The sequence below is a fragment of the Lactuca saligna genome, chromosome 6 (genome assembly GCF_052625555.1).
Source record: "Lactuca saligna cultivar CGN05327 chromosome 6, ASM5262555v1, whole genome shotgun sequence".
Lineage (NCBI taxonomy): Eukaryota > Viridiplantae > Streptophyta > Magnoliopsida > Asterales > Asteraceae > Lactuca > Lactuca saligna.
Window position 1 is genome coordinate 77,803,138 of NC_136422.1, and position 21,449 is coordinate 77,824,586.

The 21,449-nt window shown below is 37.9% G+C and overlaps 1 pseudogene; it reads right to left on the reverse strand.

Annotated features, from left to right (window-relative positions):
* Positions 1 to 231: 231 nt before the first annotated feature.
* LOC145002735 (uncharacterized) overlaps positions 232 to 21,449 on the reverse strand; it is a 43,551-nt pseudogene continuing 22,333 nt past the window's right edge.

The following is a 21,449-nucleotide window of genomic DNA, read 5'->3' on the forward strand; positions in this document are numbered from 1 at the left end:
CGCGATAACCACTTAGCACTTAATATAATAAGTCATATTTTGTTCTGGAACCGATGAAGTCATTATATATATATATATATATATATATATATATATATATATATATATTAATTTTGAAGTGCCACATGAATAGTACTCTGTTCTTCTTGGTGAGTTTTTTTTTCTGTTTTTTCTTTTATGGATTTACATTTATTTGTTTTTTTGGAAAAGCTTTTCTTGATTGCCCTGCTTTCAATGCCACCGACTCTTTAAAACAATGGGGTTTGGATTGCTGTCCACAACTTCTTCTTCATCTCTTCTGATTAACGTATTACGTGTCTGCATCTCACCTATTTCACCGCTTTCCACCGCCTCGACTAAGTTTACTCGAAGAACCTTCATCTCAGTTTTCAACCTTTTCCGTTTACAAATCGATTAAAGCTTCCATCTTCAATAGGAGGTTCTCTTCCTATCCTTATGTTCATAGTACCTCTAGCTTTCAGTTTAGGGCTTTAGGGAAAGGGCATCCTTTGATGGCGGTTGTACGAAGAGGGATGTGGCTTGGTTTGTGGAGGGTTGGGTAGTACCTCTGGCTTTTGGTGTGCGCCAGATATTGATGGAGAAGGCACACTGGTACAGGTTCTTTATCCATCCCGTGGCGACGAAGATGTATAGGGATCTTCGTCTTCATTATTGGTGGCCTTGTATGAAGAGGGATGTGGCTTGGTTTGTGGAGAGGTGCATGAACTGCAGGAAGGTCAAGGCTGAGCACCAGAGACCTCATGGCAAGGTCCAACCATTGGATATCCCCTTGTGGAAATAGGAGGATATTACTATTGATTTTATCACAAAGCTTCCCAGGACCGCACAGGGAGTGGATTCGATTTGGGTCATTGTTGATCGATTGACCAAGAGCACCCATTTTATTTTGATTCTGGAGAACATTTCGGTCGAAAAGTTTGCCGATGTCTATATCAGGGAGGTAGTGGCGCGGCACGGGGTGCCAGTTTTAGTGATTTGCGACAGGGTTGTGCGGTTCACTTCTAGGTTTTGGAAGAAGTTTCATGATGAGCTGGGTACTCGTTTGCATTAGCACCGCCTTTCATCCGCAGATGGATGGTCAGAGCGAGCGGACCATCCATACTCTGGAGGATATGTTGTGGGCATGTGTTTTATACTTCAGATGTAGCTGGGATACCTACCTTCCGTTGGCGGAGTTCTCCTATAATAATAGTTATCATGCAAGTATCGACCGTTCACCTTTCGATATGTTGTATGGGAGGAAGTGCAAGACCCCAGTATGTTGGGGTGAGGTTGATCAGAGAGTCATGGGAAGTACCGAAGTGGTACTCAAGACTACAGAAAGGATCTAGCAGGTTCAGATTAGGCTTCAGACTGCTCAGAGTCGGCAGAAAAGTTATGCCGACAAGCATCGATCGGACCTGGAGTTTCAGGTCGGGGATATGGTGCTCCTGAAGGTGTCGCCATGGAAGGGCTTCATTTGATTCCATAAACGGCGCAGGATGGGCCCCAGGTATATTGGACCCTTTAGGGTTGTAGCCCGGGTGGGCAAGGTGGCATATAGGATGGGTTTGCCAGCCGAACTCAGTCAAATTCATAGCACTTTTCACGTCTCCGAGTTGCGGAAGTGACTGGTGGACGATTCAAATATAGTGCCTTTGGAGGATATTTAGGTTGATGACAGCCTGAACTACATCGAGCGGCTAGTGTCAATCCTTGACAGGAAGTCAAAGGATCTGAGGAACAAGAGAGTGGAGCTGGTAAAGGTGCAGTGGCAGCACCGCAAGGGCTCGGAATGGACCTGGGAGCTGGTGGACGAGATGAGGGAGTACTACCTCGAGCTTTTACAGGACCAAGCAGGAGACTTCGAGGATGAAGTCTAAAATAAGTGGGGGAGATTTGTAACACCCGATTCCTGGTACGCATCTAATTCAAGTAGTTTTGTGTTTTTCTCTGGGACTCGATGAGTTGGATGCCCAACTCGTCGAGTAGAGTCGATATCCGCGGACAGTTTAAGTGACCTACTCGACGAGTCGGCAAACTGACTTGGCGAGTAGGCATTGTTTGATTGAAACCCTAAATTTGAGGGTTTGCATCCTATTTAAAAACATTATCTTAGCCTCCATCGTCCCTATCACTCCCAGAAAGTTGTATATCAAAACCCTAGCCGTTTTTGTGTGTTATAAGGCTATTTTGGTGCATTTGGTGTATTGTGAAGATTGAGAAGAAGAAAGAAGCTTGAGATTTCGAGTTGGGGCTTGGATATCCAAAGATTTTGGTCCCTTTCCAACTCTAGCAAGGTAAAATGCCCCTTTCTTGGTCTTCCATGCGTTTATTCAAGCTCAGGGCTTGGATTTTGGGTACCTTTAGGCCCTTACAAGCCATTTTCAGATTTGTGAAGTGTTATGTGGAGTCTTGACTTCAGATCTGTGTCACTGTAGGGGTTTTATGGTATAAACATGAGAGCCCCATGCATCTTGTAGAACACCTTTTATGGATTTTTGAGCCAATGACCACATAATGTACACCAAGTTTGGAACTTTACGTGTAAAATGGACATTAGGAGGCTACATCAATGGTTTTGATGTGTTAAGACCCATTTAAATCGACTGTATAGTAATGGTCAAGGATGGACTCGACGAGTCGTTCTTGGGACTCGGCGAGTCGGGGTGTATTGACCACCAAATCCTTTCTGTGGATGGACCAGTTGTTAGGGTGGAAATTCCCTTGGTTGTTTAGACGCGTAAAAGGGACCTGCGAATAATGGGACTCGATGAGTGGTTGAAAAGACTCGGTCAGTCCAAGTCAATCTCCCAATCTTTGAAGATGGTGTTGGGTTTTGAGCATTCTAACACTCCTATGGTGTACATGAAACCCTAAATATCTTGGATCTATGTTTTCTCTAATATACATGCAAATACTAATATTTCAAGGTATTACCCTATCTAGCATACAATCATAGATACTTGGGTAATAATATGGATATAATACATACCTCTTGTAGTGTAGCTTGACTCCATGGGGCTTGAGTGCCTAGTGCCTAGTGCCTCAAATGTGACACCTCAAATGGCTCACACAACATCAAATGCTCTTGGAATAACTTAAAGAGAAATCCACACTTCATGAAATCGGCTAGCCCTTCTTTTACACACACTAGTGTCCAATTTTGGTGAATAATATGATGCTTATATAGTGTGTTACAATTAGGGTTACACCATGTAAACCCTAATTGTCACGACTTTTCATTTCCATTACCCATGGGTTATGTAACCTTCATGGAGCATCCTATGGGTTTAACCCATCTTAATTATCCATGGAGCTTTGGCCAACTATATAACTTATGGATGATTTACACAATCAACCCATATATTTAATTAGTCTTCTTTTGATCACATAATTAATTCTAAATTAATTCTTGATCAATACTAATTAAATATTATTATTCTTATTATTAATATATTAGAACTTATAATATATTAATAACCATAAGTGTCTTATTTCTCTCATTTAGTCTATCCAAGTGCATGATGCCATGCAACCCAAATGGACCATGTCGGGTCGGGTCAAGTACATACCAAATATAGTTATGGACTTAGACATTAACCCAATAGTCTCCCACTTGGATAAGTCTAAAACTATTATTGCGTATGACTTCGAAACCCAACTAGCAATCGTAGCTCTCAAAAGCCGTTGTCGAACTCTAACCTTGTAACTGAACTCTGACCTTGTCAATGACTTGTCCATTAGATAAGGGATCATATATTCCTCCATTCTAGATATCATATGGACTGAGACATGGATTAATAATCATTTTCTCTATCCATTTGTTGTTTCCTGATTTTTGATTTATGAAGACTAATTGATTGAACAAATCACATCAGTCCTGGCTTGGCCAAGCACTCAACATCTGTCATCACTAAATCATCGAGGGGCCCACAAATATCGCTTTTATCCCGAAGGTAAAAGGAATGGATAAACTTCTACTCATATGGCTTGTTCTCCTACTTGTTAAGTCATACACAAATGCATGTTTTATAACATCGAGTTACCAATGCGTTTTCGTGTAATCAATGTACTATCAACTGATAGTAAAAACTCATATCTCTAGGTTTGAAGAATATAAGATATTATCGTCTCATGATCACTCGTGATAAAATCCATGAAGTGATTCAAATGAGCACGGGTTAAATCCAATACTCAGAACTTATGAGCACTCATGAGTGTTGTAGCACCACTTTGTCCACCAACTTGGACCTCTACAAACCAACCCATGACAGTCTTGATTCATATCTACTTCCAACATATGACCGACTGTGGATGGTTTGAATAACTTAGTCATTCATGAAGAATAACCTAGTTTATTCTGGAAGTCAAAACATGAAAAATGAAACACAAGAATAAATGAATCTAATATGGTATCAAAACTATGAATATAAATAAAACACTTTTTATTTATCACCATACTGATTACTCATTATTCATTGTTTTGGTTTCATCAACTTTATACTTGAATTTAAAAAACACTAGTTGTCCCATGCTCCAAGCATGTACACTATGTTTTCTAAACAATAGCTTTGCAATACATCAAGTAAGCACTCTATGTTTGTCTGTGATCCTTACTTTGTGAAATAGATCGATTGAACGTATTTTCAATGATTCTCTTTTCACACTCCCAAATCCTTATCAAAAAATGTAAGAATTCCAAATTCCTAACATTTACCAAATATGTTTAGATTTTAAACTTATATGCACAGACCCTCTTGTAATGAATATGTACAAAGTCACAACGACTTGTCAAGAGTCATTACAGGTTATTCCAATGGAGATCAATTCCATGGAGACAAAGTCTCAAAGCACATTTCTTTGAATATCCTTCTTGCATTAAGTTTTCTAATCTTACACATATAACTTCCACCTATGGAGACAACTCCATATTCCTATTTTGACTACTACTTCTGAACAAGAGTTGTCGCTTTCCCAGAATATGTCCATATGGTCCTTCCAATATTAACAATATACTTCCAACTGTCCATGAGCAACCAATCTTTGGTAAAACCTTAGATTGTCCTCGACAATTGCTTAATCACTTTAGTCATATCCAATTCTAGACCTTTTTCCCCTTAATGTCCCAAGGCATTTGGAAAATTTAGAAAAGGATAAATATCATAGCACATTAAATCGATCTTGTACCCAAAGCAAATGGGACACGATTCATGATGTCTCACACAAAGACATGATACTAGACCAGTCTTTTGCTACAATAATTTTACATGTTTTCAAAATTTGACTATGAAGAGGGATGTCGTAATCATAACCGAATTTTGAGAACGCAATATACAGAATTTCCTTAAGTTGAACCAATCCAACATGAAATTCATATATATATATATATATATTCTTGACTAACTGATTAAAATCTCAATCTAAGCCTTTTAGAATTGAAATGAAATATAATTTCCTCTCCCTTAATTATAGCAAAAGAACTTTTTCAACCCTTGCAACCTCACAAGTTGAACTTTTGTTTTCTATAATTAACATTGCTAACTTACAATACTTATCATAATGATCATGATCCCACTAACATGATGATTATCAGTGTAATACTTATGCTCCCACTAGCTTTCACATGTATTCAGAAATTAGTGGACTTCTAGAAATCAATACTTTATTAACTTCCTTACTAAAGTTCAAATTCCTGATACTAGATTGCTTTGATAAGACTTTATCAAAATCATACACCTTATTGTAAATAGCTCACTGGTGTGTCTGAACAATTTAAGAACTATGAAAAGGGATGTCGTAATATAAGTCACAATTGGTTAGACCTTTGCTATTTCTCATAAGTCCATGTTAGTGTGCTCTACTAACGACTTTGAGAATGAAAAGATTACTATCTACTTAAAATCTACTTGGTGGAAGAGTTTCCTCACCATCATTTTCATGAATCAGAGAGAAAACTTATGACCCTTAGATTTGATGGTTTATTTGTTCTTATCCACGTGAATTTGTCAAAACCATAATCACTAGACAAGGTTAGTGACAAATCCAAACTCGTATGGATTGAACTTGTGCAATCTAAACTACTTGCCACCTGGTAGTACAAGGGTGTGCCAGTGCTTCCAAGTAGTTATGCAAACAATTGAGAACATGTAGAATGTAGATGTATAGCCAACTTAACTGGAATGGGCACAGAAATGTCAACAAGATAGGTTATAAACCTCTACTTGTGTGCTAGTGATGAAATACAGGTTTTATTCTTGATTAGTTCTTGAAACCATTTCAGGATCTTTTTTACTCCCACTGTCTTCTTGACCTATAAGACTTTCTTGTCAAATATTCAAGAGATAGTGTGGATTCTAATCAAGACAAACACTTAACACAGTTGGCCTTAGTTGGTCTTTGTTTTATCCAAAATATCACAGCTTACCAACTTCAAATGTACAAGAGTAGAAAACTTTTACTCTTACAAGTGTTTTAAACCTTCTTTAAGACATGTCACTCAAGTCACAATCTTAGAGTATAACTCTAAGACTTCTTTTTGGAACCACGTATGAATCCTCTTCTTGATTTAGCCACTTTAACAATTCATAACTCCTCTTCTTAGCTATCAGAAGGCACTTAGAGGATGAATTATGATAAGGTCTCAAAATCATTAAGATGATCATAAATCATGATAATAAAGTACTCTCCCATCTTTTCAGATTTGAGAAACTTTTATCCTTTTGCCTAATTTCATTCTTATTATTCACTCTACCATACATTTGAATTTTTCCAATTTCTCAGATTTATACTTAAGCTTGTAAGTATAATCATATTTACTAAACCTTAGTAAATCATGAAGAATAGTTTCATTCATCCTTTTTGGTGGACTTTGGCTAAGTCACAAGAATGTGTACTTTATCCCTTAGTCCTTCACTTGAGTCACATATACATGTGAACAAGAAACTAGTCTTAGTTTTTCAAAAATGAAAATTCTCATTCATCATACTAAACAACTTGCATGATTCCAAGTTTCGATCCAATTGAAACTTGGGTGGTGAGAATCATTCCTTATTTGATAAATTTAGACACTACCACAAATGAAAGAATCAAATTCATATTTCCAATATTGCTAGGAACATACAAACATCAAGTTTTCATGAATGCAATTGTAAGGAGATATAAAATAAAGAAAACTTTTATTTATTTTTTCAAAATGTGGAAAAACCTTTTTGCTTACAATGCAACTAATATTTCAGGTTTCCTAGCAATCTATCATAACTCCTAAGAAGTAGCTCAAGAATCTGATCTTCAAACCATGCGATAGAAATCCATCTACACGATCAGATTTAGCATACTCTTTTCTTTAAGTTTCCTACCCTTTGCTTGATCCTTTCATACATCAAAATGTATTAAGAATATTCAAATGAAACTTAAGAAAGTTAAATAGTGGAGTTACCTAAAACAGAGTCAAACTTTTGATTCTTCTTTATTTCAGGTAGCTAGGGCAACTTCGATTCCCATGCCCCTTTTTCTTCACAATGAAAACATATAGACTCTTTGGGAATGGTACAAAAGGCTCTCCCAGACTTAGACTTTCTCTTTACCTTCTGGTCAACCGGGTTGACCAAGGCTGATCCCTTTCCATTGGGAAGAGAAAGCTTTTCTGGACTTCCAATGTTACCATTCTCCAATGTCCATGGAAATTTGAGAAATAGACCTTCCATCCATATTTGCTTGACTATTGCACCAAACCATTCTTGATTCAGTAGCAATAAGCAAATAAGAAAGATCCATTAGGGTCATGTCGTGACCTGTCACATAGTAGTCTTTCTATATGACTCAGGAAGTGACTGAAAGACCCGGTCAATAGCCAACTTCCTTGGAACAATGACACCCAACATTCTCAACCTGACAATCTGTGACTTCAGTCCTAAGACATGAGTGCACACATGACTTCTATTCTTATATTCTATTGTGAGTAGGGATTGAGTGATCTTGAACTTTTCAAGTCTTTGAGCTTGTGGAATATGAAGAATAATTGAAGGAGGTGGAGGAAGAGAAGTATGATTTCCATCAGACAAACTTGGGAAATCATATTCATTAGAAAGCTTGATTTGGGAAGATCATTGTTGTCTGAACTAGACATCTCAATGGGAGAAATTCAAGTAAGTTTATTTAAGTCCTTAATATAACACCCAATATGAAATATTAAGGCTAGGACCCAACACAATATTTTATAACCTGGAAGAGGGATGTCGTAATCCAAGCTATAAGATATTTGAAGGTAGGTGGATGATGATTCACCAATTTCCACCAAGATAAACAAAATATTTAATTAAGTTTTAATTGGTTTTGAAACTCCTAGATCTTTTGAGATTCATTGAACTTTTCAATGGCATGTTTCAATCTCGAGTGTGCCCTTCAGGTTTTGTGACTGGGATGCCGAGGATCACAAAACAAGGTGTGAAGTAACCATGCAAATATACTTGGTACCCTTAATATTTACCCCTCAATCGATGTGCCGGTTAACCACACACGCTCCAACAATACTATGATAAATATTAAGTTACCCTTTGCCTACCTTGTTAAGACCAGATTAGTGTACCAGTTAACCACAGGCTCCAATAACGGCTTAAACAAAGTGCAAAGTGTAATTTCATGGATTAGCACCTCATTCACATTTTCCTAAGTAACTAAGATTGGGAATTTATAAGTGTTTAGTTACTTAGTATTTATCATTAATACTTTTAATGAAGGGAGAATTATAGTTATTGTTAGCTGAAAAAGGTCCAAATTTTCCTTCCTTTAAGCTTGTATACTAGTTAGGGATTTTACCTAGAAGTGTTTGGCCATCAAAACATCAGATTTTAAAGCATAAAAGAGGGTTTACGGCCCAAGCACATGCTTAGGCCGTAAACACCCTTTTCCATGTAAAAATGCCCCCAAAAACTCATCCAATGCATGTTAGACTTGAGATGTGATTTTTAGGAAATGCCATTTCGAGTTTAGGACCATTAAACACCACATTTTGAGGGGTAATTTAGAGTTTACGGCCCAAGCATAAGCTAGGACCGTAAACTCCCCCAAACATCACCAAATGAGGGTTTAAACCCCCAAATTGGCCCTAGACCTTCACTAGAAAAATTAAGGGATTGAATTAGGAGCCTTGGCATCAATTTTGGAGAGTGAACAAGAGTTCACGGCCAAGCCATGAGGCTTACGTCCGTAAACTCCCAAGGAGTGGCCTTTGGGCCGTAAACTCCAAGGGAGTAAACTCTTGGACTCCCCCGTAACCCCTTTTGGTCTTGTTCAATCCCCCAGAACCACTTCCAATCCATAAGACCCCGAATCAATGTTAGGATATGTAAATGTTTTAATAAAAAGCATAAAATGACTAATATCTTGTAAAACACATATCTCATATGTTAATAGGGTCCTAAACGGTGTACAAGTCCTTAATTGACACCAAACGCTCAACCGACACTTTTACCCGATTTACCCGACTTCAGGTGAGTTCATACCCCTTTAATGAACCTTTCAAATGTTTTTTTATGTTTTAGGGGAGGATACAAGTCAAATATACATGTTTATGAAGAATAATCACATGTGATTCACTACCCGTAGTTCAAATCACATGTGATTTATCACTATGCCTTATAAAAGAACTTTGCGTTTTCAAAACTACTTTGGATAAATAAACTATTTTCTAAATTTTTTATTTGGACAAGATTTTTATAAAATAAATTTTCTTATAAAATGTAACCACACTAATATATTTATATAAGTAAGACTTGAAGGACTTAGGACCGATAGCTCGCCTTATTTCCTGTTCTTGTTTGATTGTGGGCTTAGGGTAGTTGTTATCCGTCCGACTGTCGTTGATTTCTTAGTTATATATCATGTATATTGGTGTTGGATACAAGTATTTTCATTCCATTTGATGACTATACTACACAATTGCCAAGAACCATATGCACTAAGTTAACTATAATAGGTATAGTTAAGGCCGCTACTATTCGTTACTGCTACTATTTTACAAACTATAATACATACTATTACGAGACGATACACGAATAAGAGAACACACTACGAACTATATAAAAGACTACTACACTATAATACAAGGGAAAGCACTAATCAGGAAGATAACACACTAACTCTCTACAAGATACTCTACTCGCTACATACTATGCCCAGAGTTTTCCGATAGGAAGACGATGCTACATGTATAGATCTATACGGGGCAGACACTATTACATCCCGACTGTTAACTTCAGTCCGAGCCGAGCAAGCCCAGGGATGACACTACTTCACTACACTGTGTACGACCGGGAAGGTCATGGGGTCCTCTATAACTCACATTGTCAGTCGCATACAAAGAATACACTATCCACACTAAAATACTAAAACTAAAGTGTAAATTAATATCCCGAAGTAAATAAGTATCTAGTACTAATGGAAGTTTGCACCATTATCAATGTCTACAGGCATAACTCTTCCTCTATCTACATTACATACTGGATATTTTAGTACCACACTTTTACAACAAACAGTTTTCAATGATTAAACTTACATGCAACTTAGAGTTTTTCACTTACGACGTATTTTCTGGAAAATATAGGATTTTCTAGGGTTTTCTACTACTTATAATTGTAAATTGCAGTTTTTCACACTACACGTTCAAATACATTTTATACAAAATTTACACTAAATTCTTATGAACTCACCAGCTTTATGCTGATACTCGTTTTCAAAATAAATTGTATCCTCAGGTCAAAGATGAAGGGTTTTAGCCATAAGAACTTTCCTATGTGCACATGCAAAACCCTAATGCTTGGATCTAGGCTTTCTTATTAAACATGCTTTGAATCCAAGACTTCTAATGCCTAATTGGGTTAAATAACAACATTGAAATAGATCTAGAACCATACCTTTGAATTCCTTGTTGATCTTGTTGTCTTGGAGCTTCTAGAGTCACAAATGTCACTCCTCTAATGGCTTACAAACACCAATAGCAAGGAGGATGATTTAGGAGAGAGGAGGAAATCGGCCAGAGTTCTCTTACTTTAGATGAGATCCCGATTTCCCTTACCCATAGGGTCTATTTATACTTGCAGACTCCTTAAGGGTTACAGTCTAAACCCTAATTGGATAATCTTCTCTTAAGGCTATCCAAATCCATTCCTAGATAACATCATGGACGATTTTGAGCTATCCTTTAGCTCCTAGAATTCGTCCAATCCATATCTGTATGGATTTACAGTCTCAAGTTTAACTATCAAACAATTGATAGTTTATACCCTCTTATTTAATTAATCTCTTTATGTCATCAAATTAATTCCAATTAATCTATGACTTATATTAATCAAATAACTATATATTATTCCTTATAATACTTCCTCTCTCTTAACAAATCATCCATCAAGTTGCTATGGTGAAGGCAACCCAAAAGGACCATGCACAACCGGGTCAAATACTTGCCTAATATAGTTGCAGCCTTAGACACTATTCCAATAGTCTCCCACTTGGATAAGTCTAGTAACTATACAAGTACAATTTGGTTTGCAATCGTAGCTCTCAAAGACGTTGTCAAACTCTGATCTAATCAATCTTGTCCTTTAGATAAGGGATCGTACAGTCCTCTGTTAGATATCATGCTGACAATCCCATGGAATGGTTAGTCTAGCATTTGATTTCTCGATCTCCGATTTATTCGACATAGAACTTAATCAAACACATCAATTCAGTTCTGACCGGGCCCGGCACATAAGTCAAATCAAATCATCGAGCGGCCGAGATATCGCTTTTACCTTTTTTTGATAAAAGTTACAGATAAACTTCGACTTATATGCATTTACTTATTCATTAACCAACTATACACAACAATGCGTTTTATAACATCGAGTTACTGATGCGTTTTCGCATTATCAATGTACAATCAATTAACAAATAATAAACCATATATCTAGGTTTTAAGACTATATGATATTATCGTCTTGCGATCACCTTTTATATCGTATTCCATAAAGTGATTCCAGCAAGCGCGGGTTTGTTCCAATGCTCAAAACCAGTTCATAAGCACTCATGAACGTTGCAGCAACCCTTTGCTATGTCTAACACCATTTAGACAATCTACACACCAATTCATGACCTATTAGTTTTCAGTTCTTCTCTTCGGCGCGGGGTAGAGCAGTTTGGTAGCTCACAAGGCTCATAACCTTGAGGTCACGGGTTCAAATCCTGCCTCCGCATGCAAATTGGATTCATGGAACAGGATAAGGATTTCCCATTCCTTAGCCAGAAAGATATGTGGCCATGAAAGGCGAAGGAAGGCTGGAATGCCATCTTCATTCATATCTACTTCCAACATATGAACAATTGTGAACAATTTGAACAATTCGGTTATTCCTAATAAATTCAATTATTCTGGAAGTCAAAACATGCAAAGTGAAACAATAGTTAAACGATTAACATAAGACAGTAACATTACTCATAAATAAAACTCATTTATTTAATCGCCAAGTGTTAATTACATTTATCTATTATACGTTTCTAATACTATCTAATCTATACTAATATCATCCTTCAGCCCAATACTCCTAGCATGCTGCAAGTGCTTAACCCTACTCAGTCCCTTCGTAAGCGGATCTGCTGGGTTATCTTCTAATGATATCCTCTTAACTATGAGTTGTCCTTCTTCTACACGATGTCTAATGAAGTGATATTTTCTGTCGATATGTCTTGATCTACCATGATCCCTCGGTTCCTTGGTCAAGGCAACCGCACCTTTGTTATCACAGAAAATATCCATGGGCTCCTTTATGACAGGCACAACTCCAAGATCACCGATGAAGTTCTTTAGCCATATTGCCTCCTTCGACGCTTCGCTCGTTGCGATGTACTCTGATTCGCACGTTGAATCAGCTACGGTTTCTTGCTTGGAACTCTTCCAAGTTACTGCTCCTCCATTTAGGGTAAAGACCCAACCCGACTGCGAACGGTAGTTGTCCCTATCGGTCTGAAAACTGGCATCACTATACCCTTGCACCTTCAAGTCATCACTCCCTCCAAGGACTAAGAACCATTCCTTCGTCCTCCGAAGGTACTTAAGGATGTTCTTTATCGCAATCCAATGTGCTTTGCCAGGGTTCCCTTGATATCTGCTAAGCATGCTCAAATCGAAGGCTACATCAGGGCGAGTACAAGTCATAGCGTACATGATTGAGCAAACTACGGAAGTGTACGGTACTCGGCTCATTTCTGCTATTTCAGCTTTGGTACTCGGACTTTGAGTCTTACTCAACTTGGCATTTCCTTGTATTGGTAGTTCTCCCTTCTTTGAGCTTTCCATACTAAAACATTTTAGTACCTTCTCTAAGTAAGTATTCTGACTAAGTCCAATTAGTCTCTTACTTCTTTCTCTTACTATCCTTATTCCCAAAATGTAAGAAGCCTCTCCGAGGTCCTTCATAGCGAAACACTTCCCGAGCCAGGACTTGACTTCCTGCAGAGTCGGGATGTCATTTCCTATGAGTAATATGTCATCGATATATAGAACGAGGAAGCTTACTATACTCCCACTGGCTTTGACATATACACAAGATTCGTCTTTGCTTCGTACAAATCCAAACTCTTTGACTTTCTCATCGAAGCAAAGATTCCATCTGCGAGACGCTTGCTTAAGTCCATAAATGGACTTCTCAAGCTTACACACTCTATTTGGATGCTTCGGATTCACAAACCCCTCTGGCTGAGCCATGTAAACATCCTCAGCCAACTTTCCATTAAGGAAGGCGGTCTTGACATCCATTTGCCAAATTTCATAATCATGAAATGCGGCAATTGCTAGCATCACTCTAATAGATTTAATCTTCGCAACTGGTGAGAAGGTCTCATCATAGTCAACTCCTGGAGTTTGAGTAAAGCCCTTCGCAACCAATCTCACTTTATATGTGTGTACATTCCCATCCACGTCGGTCTTCTTCTTGAAGATCTATTTGCACCCAACGGTCTTACGTCCGGGCACATAATCAACCAAATTCCAAACTTGGTTATCGTACATGGATTGGATCTCGCTATCCATTGCCTCTTTCCATTTCGTAGACTCCGGGCCTACCATGGCTTCCTTATAGCTATTAGGTTCATCAAGATTTACTAGTGTACCATCACTAATATACGTGTCCCCTTCGGTAGTAATATGAAAACCATAAAACTGGGGATGAACTCTAACTCTATCGGAACATCTAAGAGGTAAGGACTCATCAATCGGTTCAACCGGAGTTTCCTCCTCGGGATGAGTGCCAGCGGTAGAGGTTCCTTCATCTATCGACTCTTGAATCTCTTCAAGTTCGATTTTCCTCCCACTGTCTCCTTGGCTTATGAGTTCTCGCTCTCGGAAAACTCCTCTCCTTGCAACAAAGACAACGTTGTCCTTCGGTCTATAGAAGAGATATCCAAAGGATGTCTGCGGGTAGCCGATGAAAATACATTGCTCACTTCAAGGTTCAAGCTTGTCGTGAGTATCTCGTCTTACGAAAGCCTCGCAACCCCAAACCTTGATGTGTGCCAACAAGGGAGCTTTCCCTGTCCACATCTCATTAGGTGTTTTGGCAACCTTCTTATTAGGGATTCGGTTAAGGATATGGGCGGCAATCTCTAAGGCATACCCCTAAAAGAAGATAGGTAGTGAAGCACGACTCATCATAGAGCGAACCATATCCAATAAGGTTCGATTTCGCCTTTCTGCCACACCATTCAACTGCGGTGTCCTAGGAGGCGTCAATTGCGAAACTATTCCACGCTCCTTGAGATAATCATGGAATTCAAGACTTAGGTACTCTCCTCCTCGATCAGATCGAAGCATCTTGATTTTTCTGCCCAATTGATTCTCCACTTCATTCTTGAACTCTTTGAAATTTTCAAAGGTTTCTGACTTTTGCTTGATTAAATAGATATACCCATATCTACTATAATCATCGGTAAAAGTCACGTAGAAGCGCTTCCCATCCTTCATGGTTGATCTAAAGGGTCCACATACATCGGTATGTATTAGGTCCAATAGCCCCTCACCCCTTTCACAAGTACTCTTGAAGGGTGACTTAGTCATCTTTCCAAGTAAACAAGACTCGCATGTGTCATCTTCCCTAAGGTCGAATGACTCCAACACTCCATCTTTTTGGAGTTGGGCTATGCGTTTCTTGTTGACATGTCCAAGACGACAATGCCACAAGGATGCTTTATCCATACTGGTGGAAGAATCAATATGCAAAACATCATTTCCTAAGTTATCAACAATCATAACAGTTTCATATATTCCATTACATGGTATAGCTTCAAAGTAAAAGACACTATTTAGATAAGCCAAAATAGAACCATTCTCATTAAATCTAAATCCTTGTCTATATAAACCATGAAATGAAATGATGTTTCTAGCCATTTCTGGCGAATAGCAACAATTGTTCAAATCTAAACATAAATTATTCCTAAGCACTAAAGAATACACTCCAATCTTGGTCACAGGCGACGATCTTCTGTTCCCCATGATTAGATTGATCCTTCCTTGCTCCACATCCCTACTTCTTCTTAGTCCCTGCACATTTGAAAAAATGTGATAACCACAACCGGTATCAAGAACCCAAGAAATAGCATGATTAGAATCGTTAGATTTAATTGTGTATATACCTGCGAAAGATGGCTTGATCTTTCCTTCTTTGATTGCTTGCAGGTATTCTGGGCAGCTTCTCTTCCAATGTCCTATCTTGTGGCAATGGTGGCACTCTGCCTCCTTCGGGTTAGGACAGGGCTTAGTGGGATCAACTTTGGTCCCACTAGAAGAGGAACCATCTCGGGCTTTAACCTTGTGATAGTTCTTCGATGAAGCCTTCCTCTTCTTTCCCTTTCCTTGACCAAATGCCAAGACAGGAGCAGCAGACGGATTGGGAGTAGGTGCAACAGACTTGTCTTTGAAGTTGCTCTCAGCGACCCTCAAAAGACCTTGGAGTTTGCTTAGGGTGACCTCCTCTTTGTTCATGTGGTAGGTCATCCTAAATTGGTTGTACATTGGAGGCAAAGAGTGAAGCACCATGTCGATCGCCAAGTCTTCCCCAAAGTCAACATTTAACTTGCGAAGGCGGTCGACATACCTTTGCATCTTTTGCAGGTGCACGGTAAGAGATTCTCCATGACCCATCTTAGCGGAAATTATGTTAGTGAAAATCTCATAACGCTCTTGTCTCACGTTTTGGTGGTATCTCTCCAATAAGTCTTGATGCATCTCGTATGGGTACATGTCCTCGTAGGACTTTTGGAATTCAGAGTTCATGGTGGCAATCATGATGCAATGTACCTTCGTTGCATCTCGCTCATGAGTCTCAAAAGCGGTGATTTCGGCCGGAGTAGCGATTACGGGGTTGATCTTCTCAAGCTTTTCATCGAGGACATACTCCTTATCCTCATAGCGAGCAATGGTGCGAATGTATCTTATCCATTCGCTAAAGTTCGTTCCATCGAAGGTGACCTTTTGGCAAAGGCTCATCAACGTGAAAGAACTAGCAGCAACGTTGTTAGCGTTCGACATCTATAGAAAGGACAAAGATAGATTAGAATAAGAATCCCTAATTATCACCCAATAAGAAAAATTAGGGTTAGGATCCAACAATAACATTTACATGCTAGAAAAGGGATGCCGTAATCTAACATGCAAATAATTGAAGGTAAGTGAATGACGATTCACTCATTCTCCATCACAAAACCTAAACTATTAGTCCTAAGTGTATTGAGAATTCCTAGGTTCGGATGAGATTCATTGAAACTATTCAATGGCATGTTTAAATCTCGATATGCCCCTCTTGTTTGTGACTGGGATACCGAGGATCACAAAGAGAGTGTGAATTACCATGCAAATTCACATGGTGCCTTCATTGTAACGATCACCTATTCGATGTGCCAGTAAACCACACACGCTCCATCGAACTATGGTAAACAATGAATCACCCTTTGCCACCTTTGCTTAGAACCAATTAGTGTGCCGGTAAACCACACACGCTCCACTAACTTCTTAGCAAGGGTGAAAAGTGTAATTTCATGGGATTGCATCAATTCACTTTTCCTAAAGTAACTAAGATTGGGAAATTTTAAAAACGTGTAGTTACTTTGTATTACTTATTATACTTTTAATGAAAGGATGAGGTTGCCCTATCCTACCCGTTCGGCTAACGACCCTCCACCAATCAAGCAAGCGGTGGGTGTGAGTGTACACCCATTAAGCGCCATTTTATAGGCCGCAACCTTATACCCACCTTATAGATCGGCTTCGTGAATGAGGCCTACTAACGATAAGACTAGCATTTAGTTATACATACATATATTATATATATATATATATATATATATATATATATATATATATATATATATATATATATATATTATTCTAGTAATATCATATTAGTATAGGGTTGTGTTTTAAACCTTTTAAAACGTAGGGTTTGAAATTTAAGTTGTCTAAATTAAAACTTTTAATCACAAATATAAATTTCAAAACATGAGGGAAAGTTTTAAACATTTAAAACATGGAGGATCAAATAAAAAATAATTCCAATTAACAATTAATATCCTAATTATCTATATTTGATTTATCCAAGATTTCTTTTACCAAAATAATCAAAATAATAAATTAATTATCATATAAGGAAATTAAATATTTTATTAGATGATAAATATCTTTAATTAGATCAAGATTATAGTCATATATATCAAAAAATCGGATTAGGGTTGATCTAATATGATTAAGGTAAGTTTCCATAAGATAAACATGAAAAAATCCCGGTTTTGGCTAATCCTGACGCCCAGACTTGCCAAGTACACAAAGGGACTCGTCGAGTCAGGCCTACTCGCCGAGTCCACTTTGGAACTTGTCGAGTCCATGACTCAGAACCCAAAAACTTGAATTTTGCAGGTTTGTTTCAGTTAATCAAGCAACAATTTAAAGAAAACCAAGCTAGGCTCTGATACCACTGATGGGTTTTAGCCATAAGAACTTTCCTATGTGCGCATGCAAAACCCTAATGCTTGGATCTAGGCTTTCTAATTAAACATGCTTTGAATCCAAGACTTCTAATGCCTAATTGGGTTAAATAACAACATTGAAATAGATCTAGAACCATACCTTTGAATTCCTTGTTGATCTTGTTGTCTTGGAGCTTTTAGAGTCACAAATGTCACTCCTCTAATGGCTTACAAACACCAATAGCAAGGAGGATGATTTAGGAGAGAGGAGGAAATCGGCTAGAGTTCTCTTACTTTAGATGAGATCCCGATTTCCCTTACCCATAGGGTCTATTTATACTTGCAGACTCCTTAAGGGTTACAGTCTAAACCCTAATTGGATAATCTTCTCTTAAGGCTATCCAAATCCATTCCTAGATAACATCATGGACGATTTCGAGCTATCCTTTAGCTCCTAGAATTCTTCCAATCCATATCTGTATGGATTTACAGTCTCAAGTTTAACTATCAAACAATTGACAGTTTATACCCTCTTATTTAATTAATCTATTTAAGTCATCAAATTAATTCCAATTAATCTATGACTTATATTAATCAAATAACTATATATTATTCCTTATAATATTTCCTCTCTCTTAACAAATCATCCATCAAGTTGCTATGGTGAAGGCAACCCAAAAGGACCATGCACAACCGGGTCAAATACTTGCCTAATATAGTTGCAGCCTTAGACACTATTCCAACAAAAGATAGACAGGTACAGGTGCAGCATTTTGGAGAAGATGGAGCATACAAGATCCACCTCTTATTTTTGTATTACATTTGGTGTCTATTGAAACTTTACAGAACACATTTGAATTTAAACTCACTATGTAATGAAATGGTTGTATGTTTCTTGTTTTTACTATTATGCGATTGTGATGATACTGTGCATGATGTCCTCCACCCCGAAACGTATTTCCGCCGTTATCGGTTTTGGGGTGTGACAATTATCATGGTATAAGGGTTGAATTTTAATTCTTTAAAATTCCAAGGGCTTAATTTGGAATTAAAGTATTCATAAAAGGAAACTTTTCAAATTCCAAAACTTGAGGGCAAGTTTTGTAACTTTCAAAACTTTTCAATTCCATAAATTATGTGTTTAAAGTAGTTTTAATTAAAAACTCTTCAAGTTCCATAACTTTAGGACAAGTTATGTAAGACTTTGAACTAATTAAGAAAGTGACTCTTCATAATTCATAACTTATGGAAGTTTTTCTTTTCTCATAACTTATGATTTAAAGGCTTATTAAAATGAGTGTATTTTTATTTTATGTAACCATTGAGTTCTTTTATTGGATTTAATAACTTGTGATTTTTGGTTATCCATAACTAGAGGAAAAGTTATGGACTCCATTAAAATAGATAATGATCAAGAATTAAACTACCAAGAAGGTTACATATGATCATCAAAACTCATAAGTTCAAGAACATGCGTATCAACAATTTCAAGAATCATAAAATTAACCATATAAAACTTGAAATTTTGATAACAACTCTGAAATTGGTTTACCATAATCATTATCAAATCAAAAAATAGTTTTTATAAGTCCAAAACAGTTTAAGATAATGATTATAGACCAATTCCAGCACCAAAACTCAAAGATAAGCTGTCAGGGGGTCCAACTCGTCGAGTGCATGAACCAACTCGCCAAGTTGGATGAATTTTGCCTTGGACTCGTCGAGCCCATGAGGGAACTCGGCGAGTCCACTACCCAGATAGCATAAAAACTCCGATTCTTTCAACAATTGCATCAACTATACAGAAAAACAAGCCTAGGCTCTAATGCCACTGTTGGGTTTTGAGCATTCTAACACTCCTATGGTGTACATGCAACCCTAAATACCTTGGATCTATGTTTTCTCTAATATACATGCCAATACTAATATTCCAAGGTATTACCCTATCTAGCATACAATCATAGATACTTGGGTAATAATATGGATAGAATACATACCTCTTGTTGTGTAGCTTGACTCCATGGGGCTTGAGTGCCTAGTGCCTCAAATGTGACACCGCAAATGGCTCACAAAACATCAAATTCTCTTGGAATAACTTAGAGAGAAATCCACACTTCATGAAATCGGCTAGCCCTTCTTTTACACACACTAGTGTCCGATTTTGGTGAATAATATGATGCTTATATAGTGTGTTACAATTAGGGTTACACCATGTAAACCCTAATTGTCATGACCTTTCATTTCCATGACCAATGGGTTGTGTAACCTCCATGGAGCATCCTTCGAGCATCCTATGGGTTTAACCCAACTTGATTATCCATGGAGCTTTGGCCCACTATATAAGTTATGGATGATTTACACAATCAACCCATATATTTAATTAGTCTTCTTTTGATCACATAATTAATTCTAAATTAATTCTTGATCAATACTAATTAAATATTATTATTCTTATTATTAATATATTAGAACTTATAATATATTAATAACCATAAGTGTCTTATTTCTCTCATTTAGTCTATCCAAGTGCATGATGCCATGCAACCCAAATGGACCATGTCGGGTCGGGTCAAGTACATACCAAATATAGTTATGGACTTAGACATTAATCCAACAGATGAACTCGACGAGTTGTTTATACAACTTGGCGAGTCATATGGTGGAAATATTTTTATGAGGGAGATGAACTCGATGAGTTCATGGATGAACTCGATGAGTTCATGGATGAAATCGGTGAGTCGGATGAAGAGGGTCCCGATGGTTTGTATGAAGGAGAACCCGTCGAGTTCTTGCTAGACTCGGAGAGTAGAGTCGGGGTTGGATTGGGTTAGTGAAGTATGGACTCGACGAGTTGGTAGACCAACTCGGCGAGTCAGATCAACTGGGTGTTGACTTTGACCAATGTTGACCAACTCGGCGAGTCAGGTCAACTGGGTGTTGACTTTGACCAATGTTAACTTTTCCAGGTTTTGTGTTAACCCTGGTTAGGGTTGTATGTTCTATTTGTTGACTTGAGGATTTTCGTGTAGGGATTGAGGAGTCGAGGAGAATCAATCTTCACGCCGAGGACAGTTCAGACACTGGACGACATCGAAGTGAGTTACCTTCCAGTAGGGGTGGGTCTAAGTGATAAAATTCACACAAATTTAAACTTTTTCAATCATATTTAAAACCACATAGCATTGTTGACAAAAATGTTTTCCAATCATTTTCCATCAGAGTGTCCCAAAAATCATAACATAAGGATGAGGAGCGATACGGTCACGCCTTCGCCTTTCCACGATCTCCTGAAATACCTGAAACAGTAAACTAAAAACTGTAAGCCCGAGGGCTTAGTGAGCTACCCCCAAAATACCAACATCACACTGATAATACCATAACAGTAATAGTCAATCAATCAATCAACATGCATACTGGGCCATCGGCCGACTGGACCGCCCTACTGGGCCTACAGTCTGTCT